Source organism: Triticum dicoccoides, chromosome 7A (genome assembly GCF_002162155.2).
Source record: "Triticum dicoccoides isolate Atlit2015 ecotype Zavitan chromosome 7A, WEW_v2.0, whole genome shotgun sequence".
Lineage (NCBI taxonomy): Eukaryota > Viridiplantae > Streptophyta > Magnoliopsida > Poales > Poaceae > Triticum > Triticum dicoccoides.
The window spans coordinates 345,062,673-345,073,354 of NC_041392.1; positions in this window are offsets into that span (position 1 = coordinate 345,062,673).

Genomic DNA, 10,682 nt, shown 5'->3' on the forward strand with positions numbered 1-10,682 from the left:
GCCTCCGGAACGAAAGAATAGAAGGTAGATCATTGGAATAAGAGAACAGAGAAGGAAATGACAACTTCTCCCACAATTGAATTTGAAAAGCATCCTTGCAAAGAAGGACCGAACGGAGTTGTTGGAAAATGAACAATGAAAAGAATAAGCTTGTTGTGGGCTTATGGAAAACATGTCAAAGCTTGAGGTGAAATTCTGCCACTAACGGGATGAATTGCTTGCTTGAGAACAACGAAGAGATGAAAACTTCTGTCACCGGGAGAATAGGAGGAAACTTGGATTATAGAAAGACACCAAAATTAGCAACATTCCTTAGGGAAGGCTTTAAGTGAAATCTATACCGAGATAACAACAACGAAGAAATTGTTGGGTTGAAAAGTTCTCATGAACGAATTGAAAATGGTGGGTTTAAAAATATCTCATTCTTGACAACTTGAATCACGAAGGGAAATTGTCAATAATGACATAGCACCACCTCAAAAGATAAGAGAGAAAGAACCGCACTTCGGAATGGAAGATGACGAATGCTTGAACTCCTCAAAACAAGACATGTGTTGAACACCATGTTTATTTTAGAGTATAGCTTGGCGGATCTTAACTCCGAGAGAAATCTTGAAGAACAATTGAAGAATGAAAGGAATCCTTGACGAACCGCCATGTTGAGCCTTCGTGAGAACTCCGGTAATAAAAGAATGATCAAACGAAAGCAAAATTGAAAAGAACAAGATGAAGCCTTGCAATGATTTAGATGGAACTTCGCGACGAGAGAAGCGAGACAAAACTTGGAACTCCGGATAAGAAAATATGAACAACTTACAACCGAGAGATTATTCATCATGAACAATCTCTGAAGAAAGGAATTACTTGACCACGATGAAATGAGAATAATAATTACGTTATGCTTATCCTCATCAAATTTATTTGATGACAAAGGGATTTTGCATGCAACTTATTGCTCTTGAAAAGGATTGAGGAGAGATATAGTGCAAACTTGGGAAAATCTTGAATGACTCACTGATAGGATTTGGTAATGAGAGCTGAATGTTGAGAACGAATAAACCTTTCGAAGTGATGGCCTTTGGATGATCGAGAAAGGAAAGCAACTACTGAAATGCTCCTGATGGGTATGAAAAGAATTCTCTCAATCAAAAACAATTATGAGAGGATGGCATCAAGCTTGAACTACCCATCTTTGGAAGAACTGGTAAGGATTTAAGAGGAACTCTTCTTCGGTCTTCAAATGTGAGAATGACGAGGGAGAAACGCCACCAAATTGTTGAGACACTCCGGATGAATGAAAAGATAAAAGGTTGAGCCAAAGATGAAGATAATTTAAAAGCGGTCTTGGACAAGGCATAAGACTGATGGAGATCCATTCTTACGTCAAACTTTGAAAAGAATTTGAGAATAGCTCTAGAAATAAAAAAATTAGAAGAGTCAGGTAAGATCCTGGAGAAAGACCTGTGGGTTAGGGCCCACTCAAAGATACACCATTGAAATGGTTGCTTGAAAGAGAGATTGCACCGGTTGAATTAAATGGCTTGAATGAGATAACAACCTCGAGATAGCTTGAACATATCTAGAATAGAAGCACGAATCTTCCGAGATATCTTCAGCACTCCGGAACAAATGGAAATCGAGAGGTGAATGATTAAGAGATGCACCGGTATGGGAAAGCACTTGAAACGAGGAAAGGGATATGACCAACAAGGCTTGAATTTAGTCCACCGAAGAAGAAACAAGAACGAAGAATGAAAAAAAACTTGTAGGTCCTGAGCATCTTCACGAGAAATCAATGATTAAAATATTGAAGGAAAAGAATGTCGAGGCTTCATGTGAATAAATTGGATACTTGATTGAGATGTCTGACTCTGCAAGGAAAAAGGGTGGGAGGGCGGAAAACAAAGGCATCTTGGGATAGATGAAACAAACACCATTGTGAAGAACTGATTATTGATCTAGCAGAAATTGAAAGGATATGATTAACTTGAAGAGAAGCACACCGGTTGAAAAGGATTGACATGACAATCTTGATGATCAAGAAGGATTAGTATTCCCAAAGAAATATGAGAACACCACTTAGGAAAAGGTATGGAATCAACACTTGACATTGAAGCAACTCGAATACCACAACTCAAAACAAAACAAAGGATTGTCTTGGGAAATAAGCTGGAACAAATGCATAGCCCTCATGCATTTGTTGGAAGGATAAACCTAGGTAACTACTTGAATTCCCACCTATTAACTCCTGAAACTTTCTGGTTATGGAATCTGGTGTTGGGGATACAGGGAGGCACAAATATCTCACACAACTAACAAATCCCACACTCCAACTGTATCCATCTGTCAGCACATAACCAAGAAAACCTCGTAAATCGTGTACCTCAGACCTTCGAAAACATTTGACATACTAGATGTGGCAATACATCTGATTGCTCTCCCCAGTACAGGGTGTCGTCAAACTACTCTCACCACAAAGAGTATAGAAGCGCTTTCAATGTCGGTGACCTCTGGTATTCTGGAACTTAAACGATAAGCACTGTCACAAAAACACCTTGGAGCTCAACTCCCCAGGACACTGCCACAACCCCTAAATGACAGGAGGCACCAAGATAGAATCCCCGTCACAATGATATCGCAATGATCCAACAATACGGGCGTGATCCTAAAAAAATTGAGTGAAAAAGGATAGAAGAGTGGGAAAACACCTACGTCACGAGTCCTCACCAGAGCGACGAAAGGGGTAAGGAGTAAAAAGAATTCCTACTCTCCGATATATAACTAGTTTCAAAATAGTTTTCTTCTAGACTCAACAACGACAGCGGTTCGATCAATCAAGGGGGCTCCTAAGGTCGATAAGGCTATGATACCAACTTGTAGCATCCCAATCACATGATTAATTCATGATTGGGGCACAACCGCGTTTCGAGCGCATAGTAAGGCATGTATCATTACAACATACCATGTACTGAATAGATGAGAATACAAGATAAAGACTTACAATCGCCACAAGCTACATCATGAATACAATAGTTCATCAATAAATAACAATCATCATACAGAAAAGCAGGATCCGACTACGGATGAAATCAAACAAAAAACAAGAACAACATCCACCCTGCTAATCCTAGGCTCCCCGACCCAGAACCTATCCCTTGATCGAAGAAGAAGAAGAGGAAGAATTCCAAACAAGCAAGCATCACTCTCACGAAAGAGCATCGCATTACCTGTACCTGCAACTGTTGTTGTAGTAATCTGTGAGCCACGAGGACTCATCAATCCCATTACCATGGGTATCAAAACTAGCAAAGCTTAATGGGTATGGAATGGATAAGTGGTGAGGTTGCAGCAAGCAGCTAAGCATGGTATTGTGGCTAACTACAATTCGAAGAGTAAGATGAGAATCTACGCAAATAGTCACAAACTAGTAATGATCAAGAAGTGATCCTGAACTACTTACGTTCAAACATAACCCGACTATGTTCTCTTCCTGAACTCACTCGAAAAGAGACAGTCAAGGTTACACACGCAGTTGGTGTATTTTAATTGAGTATAGTTGAAGTCCACTACAACCGGATATTAACAATTTCCCATCTGCCACATAACCGCGGGCATGGCTCTCAAAAGTTTAAACCCTGCAGGGGTGTCCCAACTTAGCCCATGACAAGATCACGATCTGCGGAGACAATCCTCCATCGTGGGACATTCGATCAAACTCGGAATCCCAGTGCACAAGAAATTTCAACAATGGTAACAAAAAACCAGCAAGACCACCCGGTGCGTCGATACCCCGATAGGAGCCGCGTGTATCTCATTCAGAGGACAACACCGTCTATGCTAAGTGGATGATAGCCAAATACCTCGAGTTTCCCTAAGGTGGCACCGGCGACTGCTAGGTAGGTGGACCAACACTCATGATGAGCACTGGCCTAGGGGCTTTGATTAAGAGACGTCAGGTGTTGGCGGGTCCCTATGCAAGTTTTAGTTGTTATTAGGCAAATGGTAAAACCAATATTGGGCCTTACTGGAAGAGTTTTATTCAAAGTGAATTGTCAAGAGGGGCCCATAAACCCTCATCGTGTTAGGGACGCAAAATCAAGGAACATAACACCGGTATGACGGAAATTAGGGCGGCATGAGTGGAACAAAACATGATAGAGGCGAAGGGGTCCCGATGTTTCGATGAGATAGATATTGTTTTCTGTGGGAGTCCACTTTGATGATCCGACTACGAACGTGCGAAGACGTCGCGCTTAGCAATCGCTAAACCAACTTCCGAGGGTTAGTGACCACGCCGGAGCACAATCAACCTGACCAAGAGGGTCTATTTCCTGCGAGCAAACAAAGAACAAGCAAGAAAGTGAGATTGCAATCTAGATATTGTGAATAAAAGAGGAAAGCTTTATTAATGAAGATGGGGTTCTGTGACGTCTTGGTCTCCTCGCTGGACATAAACGAAGTACTCAAAGTTACAGCTATGGCGAACTTTTAATCTAAACAAAACCCAAAGTCTAAGCGATGCCCTAGGGGCTGTATAAATGGAGGAAGAGGGGGGAATTTCGTGGCCCTTGGAGGAGTGGTCCGAAACCAACCCTAACTCTTGTTTCCCCACACATACGGACTCTAAAACAGCCTATACTTAAGTATTTCGAAAATACATGGGCCTGGCCCAATAATAAGGTGACGCAACACCTAGAATAGTCTCTAGACGAAATTTATGAAGTGGCATCTTGTATATTTTGCCCAAGGCTTCATGCACCCCTTATGGTGGCTTCAAAGTACTGAAATCATCACTTGTAACTCCATTCTTGATCCCCTTGTGCATGCCATCATCTCCATGCTTGGTCTTGCTCCAGTGTTTATCCCTCTTATCTATGCCAGGCCCTTCATTTGTAAGCAAAACAAATGTATCCAATTTAGGCAACATCATATTGTCATGAACATTAGAATCATTACAAAGAAATGAAAGTACCTGATAATTTAATTGACGTGCGCGAGCTCTAGTAATTGGTCCAGTATGCATAGCAGCAGGGGCTGTGGTTGTAACAATGGTATTGATGTGCTCATCATCCTCCCCTCCTTGAAATGAAGTCGTCCTCGACGGAAGCTCATCTTCTACACCCAAATAACGCTTCAAATCTGCAATGTTAAAAGTGGGACTAACCCCAAAATCTGCAGGCAGCACAAGTTTATATGCATTATCATTTATTTTCTCTAACACCTTGAAAGGACCATCAGAACGTTGCATTAGCTTTGATTTGTGCAACTTAGGAAATCTATCCTTACACAAATGTAACCAAACAAGATCTCCAATTGCAAACACAACATGTTTCCTACCCTTATCTCCAGCAAGTTTATATTTAGCATTCATATGCTCAATGTTTTCCTTAGTTACCTCATGCATTTTTGAAATCAATTCAACACATTCTTTAGCATCAAAATTAATCTTCTCCGAAGATGGAAGAAGCAACAAATCAATAGGTGCATGAGGTAGGAAACCATACACAATTTCAAAAGGGCACATCTTAGTAGTAGAATGCAATGAACGATTATAAGCAAATTGATGTTGGGTGGAACCCTAATCGGCCGATCTTTCACGAAAGGAGCGGATCCCGCGATGAACACGAAGAAAACGAGGATTGAAACGAGGGAAAACACGGGGAAACACAAGAGAACCACTAAACCAACAAGAAATAGTCACACATGTGCTAGATCCTCGAGTACATAGGAAATCACATGATCCACGGTTAACTTGGGACGATACAAAAGGTAATGGTCTTCTCCGTGAGGAGGTCTTGATGGGGCCGCCCAAGAGGGGGTCTTGATGTTCTTCTCTGCAAGGAGGTCTTGAATCTAAAGGGATCTTCCCTGTAGAGGCCGCGGTCAGTAGATCCGATGTGGATGAGCAATGCTCTATCTCAAAATATGAGCTAAACCAATGCTAACCCTAGCTAGGAGGAATAGGAAGTCTATATATAGTCTTAGTGCAAAAGGGGGCGTAGTGGGGGGAGGGGGTACATGGGCTGCGTCCCGACACATGGCAGCGCACAGGCGTCGGACGTCCGGGAGTCACCGGTCGTCTGGAGGCGCGTGAGTGTTCGGACGTCCGGTGCATGTCGGACGTCCATAAATTCGGCTCGGGTGGTCTTCGGTCGGACGTCCGGTCGGTGTCCGTGGTTTTTGGCTCGGGTGTGGAAGCGTCGGTCGTCCGAAGGGGGCAGGACATCCAGAGCCTGGAGGTTGTCGGACGTCCGGGGTTCGTCCGTCGTCCGGAGCCTGGGGACTTCGAGCAGTACTTGCTCCTTAGCTTCTTCACGGCAAACTCCTAGATACCTGAGTATGCACAATGTCTCTGTTTGAGGTAGTAGCCATGTCTCATGTGTATCGAAGTGGAAGTGTGAGAGGAGAGATGTCACCTCGGTTTCAAGAGGTCTTGCACATGCTTGTGTCATGGGTCCGCTGGGCACTTGGTGAGGCGATGGTAGGTCCATGGGGATGACCTTGGGATGCTCCGCATCATCTCCCCTCCCTTGGGGAAGATCTGTCCTCGGATCGAATTCTTCATCACCATGGAAGGGAGAGAGGTCCTTGACATTGAAGATATCGCTCACGTTGTACTTGTCACGCGGGAGGTCGATCTTGTAAGCATTCTCGTTGTAGCGTGCAAGCACCTTGAAGGGTCCATCCACTCTTGGTCGAAGTTTGGGCTTGCATTCTTGGGGAAAGCGGTCCTTGCGAACATGTAGCCAAACGAGATCTCCAATGTTGAATACCATAGGTTGCTTGTTGAAGTTGAGCTTGGTCACAAGGCGTTGTACTTGGCGCTTGATGGTTTGCCTCGTATCTTGATGCACCTTCTTGAGATGATTCACACGTGCACTTGCGTCTAAATTGATGCACTCTTGTAGTGGTAGAGGGAGGATGTCCAATGGTCACAATGGGTTGAATCCGTAGACGACCTCAAAGGGTAACTTGCTGGTTGTTGAGTGTCTTGCCCAGTTGTAGGCGAACTCGGCGATAGGTAGGCACTGCTCACACTCCTTGATGTTCTTCTTGATGAGTACTCGAAGTAGACCGGAGAGTGTGTGGTTGGTCACCTCCCTTTGGCCGTCGGTTTGTGGATGATACGCCATGGAGAAGAGTAGCTTGATTTCGAGCTTGGCACATATGGTCTTTCAAAAGTAGCTAAGGAACTTGACATCGCGGTCTGAGACGATCATCTATGGCACTCCATGTAGATGCAATATTTCCCTACAAAAGAGATTAGCAACATGTGAAGCATCATCTATCTTGTTGCAAGGAATGGAATGTGCCATCTTAGAGAAATGGTGCACAACGACAAAAACCGAATCCTTTCCATTTCTAGTCCTAGGCAATCCAAGTACAAAATCCATGCTAATGTCTTCCCATGGTTGATATGGAATTGGGAGAGGCATGTAAAGGCCATGGGATTGAGCTTTAGACTTAGCTTTGCGACATGTAGAGCATCATTTGGTGAAGCGGTTGATATCGTGAAACATCTTGGGCCAATAGTAGTTCTTTGAGAGCGCAGCGAACATCTTGTCTCATCCAAAATGTCCCGTTAAGCCTCCTCGATGAGATTCCTGCAAAAGCAACAAATGAAGAGAAGACTCGGGGATGCAAAGCTTGTTAGCTCTCATAAGATATCCATGTTTGATGTAATAGCGTTCCCAAGAGGTGTGCATCAAACACTTGGCATAAGGAGGAGCAAAAGTAGGATCATGTTCATACAAGTCTTTTATATGCTCAAAGCCAATGACATCCAACTCAAGTTGAGAAACAAGCATGCATATGCGGGAAAGGGCATCCGCACAATGTTTTCCTTACCTTTAATGTACTTGATGACATAAGGAAAAGACTCAATAAATTCACTCCATTTAGCATGACGCTTGTTCAACTTGGTTTGGCCCTTAAGATACTTGAGCGTTTCATGATCGGTATGAACGATGAATTCATCGGGGCGAAGATAGTGTTCCCATTCATGCAAAACACGGACTAAAGAATAAGCTCTTTGTCATAGATGGGGTAATTGAGTTGTGCTCCGGAGAGTTTCTCACTAAAGTAAGCTATGGGGCGCTTCTCTTGCGTTAACACACCTCCTATGCCATTACCGCTAGCATCACAATGAATCTCAAAGGGTTTGTCAAAGTTGGGTAATGCAAGCACTGGAGCATGAGTAAGCAAATTCTTAAGATCATTGAAAGCGGTATCTTGGGATGGTCCCCAAACAAAAGGCGCATTCTTCTTGCTCAAAGCATGCAAAGGCGAAGAAATGGTGCTAAAATCTTTCACAAAGCGACTATAGAAACATGCAAGGCCAAGAAAGCTACGCACTTGTTGCAAATTGTTTGGTTGTGGCCAAGTCTTAATAGCATTGATCTTGGACCCATCAACATGAACAACCTTAGAAGATACAACAAAACCCAAGAAAACGAGCTTATCAACGCCAAAAATGCATTTCTCCATATTAGCATAGAGATGCTCTTTTCAAAGAGTTTGTAAAACAGTTCGGACATGAGTGACATGCTCTTTGAGAGACTTGCTAAAAACAAGGATATCATCGAAGTAGACCACAACAAACACACCAATGTAAGGGCTAAAAACATGATTCATAAGACGCATAAAAGTACCAAGTTCTTCCGATAGACCCATAGGCATGACTAACCGCTCATACAAGCTAAACTTGGTTTTGAAAGAGGTTTTCCATTCATCATTGATGCGGAGCATCCCAAGGTCATCCCCATGGACCTACCTACGTCCCCTACGACACCAATTGGACCAATGACAAGAGCCCGAGCGAAGGCTATCGAAGATAAGGTGAACTCTCTCCTCTCCGAACTTCCACTTTCTATGCATGAGACATGGCTAATACCTAAGTCCGAGTTGTTGTGCATGCTTAGGTACCAAGAGGACCCTCCCGAAGATGCACATGAAGATGTACAAGTCCCCAAGTTCACGGATGAAGAGGAACACCGAGAGGAGAAGAGGGCAGCTCTAGGACCCGGACATCCGGCCCCAATCCCGGACATCCGGCCACTGGAGACTTCGACCACAACAGCCTACCAGCTGCCACGCATCTACAACCCCGGACATTCGGCCCCCTCCCGGACATCCGGCCCGGCCCAGAAATCCGGCCTCGAGCCCAGATATCCGGACACCACCTTCCCGAGAGCGACATGGCCAGCTTCACCAACCCAGACATCCGGCCTCCACAGCCCAGACATCCGGCCCTCCACGAACGCCCGGACATCCGGCCCGACGCTCGGACGTCCGGCCTCCCGTGTCTGCGCACAGTGTAAGGGCCGCGGCCCATGTACCCCTTCGCCCCCCTAGACTATATATACTCCACCTCGTCCAACTTTCTAGGGTTAGCAAAGGGTTAGCTCATATTTTGTTGGAGAGCTTTGCTCATCCACTTGGAAACCTTCTCCTCGGAGATTCGAGATTCCACCAGACAAGATCCCCCAAGCGGATTCAAGGCCCCTTTTAGGGAAGAACTCAAGACCTCCTCAAGGAGAAGACCAGCTACCCTTGCATCTTCCTTAGTTGTCCGTGGATCGTGTATCTTTCCTTGTGTTCTCGAGGATCTAACACATGTGTGACTTATTCGTGTTGGTTTAGCGTTTCCTCTTGTGTTTTCCCTCGTTTTCCCCCTTGTGTTCCTCATGTTCTTCGCGGGATCCGCTCCTTTCGTGAAAGATCGGGCGATTAGGGTTCTACCCTACATCTTTCAAAACTTTCCAAGTTGTGGGTTGGTTATCAATGTTTTTCTTACAATGTACACTCCACCAAACAAAAGCAAAACCAGTAAATGCTCTAGTGGTAGATCATACTCTCTCAAGTTCAGAAAAATCATGGTGAGTGAAAACTTGTTCTACTTCAAGCTCCCAAGCTAGATAAATAGCAGGATTAAATCTACCCTCAAATGATGGTAAAGAGATAACCTGACCATGTGCATGTGTGTGTTGTCCCAAATATCGTGATGGTGAAGATGTGTTCGTCGCCCAAGAACTTCTATCTCCGGAACCTGTCATGGTTAGTAGAAACAAGAAACAAAATTCGAGAATAATGTTCCTATGAACTACTAGAATGTGGTTGTAAAGTGCTCACAGTAAAGCAAATATCAATATCTTACAAGTTCTTACCATGCGGCAGGTGGTGACAGGCAACCGGCGGTGTCAAATAACTCCGAAGATTGTGTAAAGCGATTGCCAGGGGAACATATGTATACACGGTGTAGAAATATGTGGAGCTGGGTTGGCTATATATGGTAGCAAAAGATTAGCAATAATCAATTCAGAGATGCAATGTTGAATAAACGCTCATCGACGATACTGTGCTGGTCCTAGGCTAGACCGGACTAGAGACGCGAACCTAGAACACAAATGAGGTCACGACGTAGCACAACTAGCATCAATGAAGAATACTAAACAGCTCTGGACAGCAAGATATAAGTGAAAATCACAACAGCGGTAAAGATAATGATGAAAAACAACTGCCAAGCAGGATATACAACAACTCTCTCTCCAACTTTCCTCTTGAAAAGTTTGAGCCAATTCTCTGATAACTTTTTTCAAAGAACGCTACTAACTCAAGCTTTCCAATGCAAAAAAATGGCTCAATTCCGAGTTGATATGAGGAGTCAAAAAATTCTAAAATTG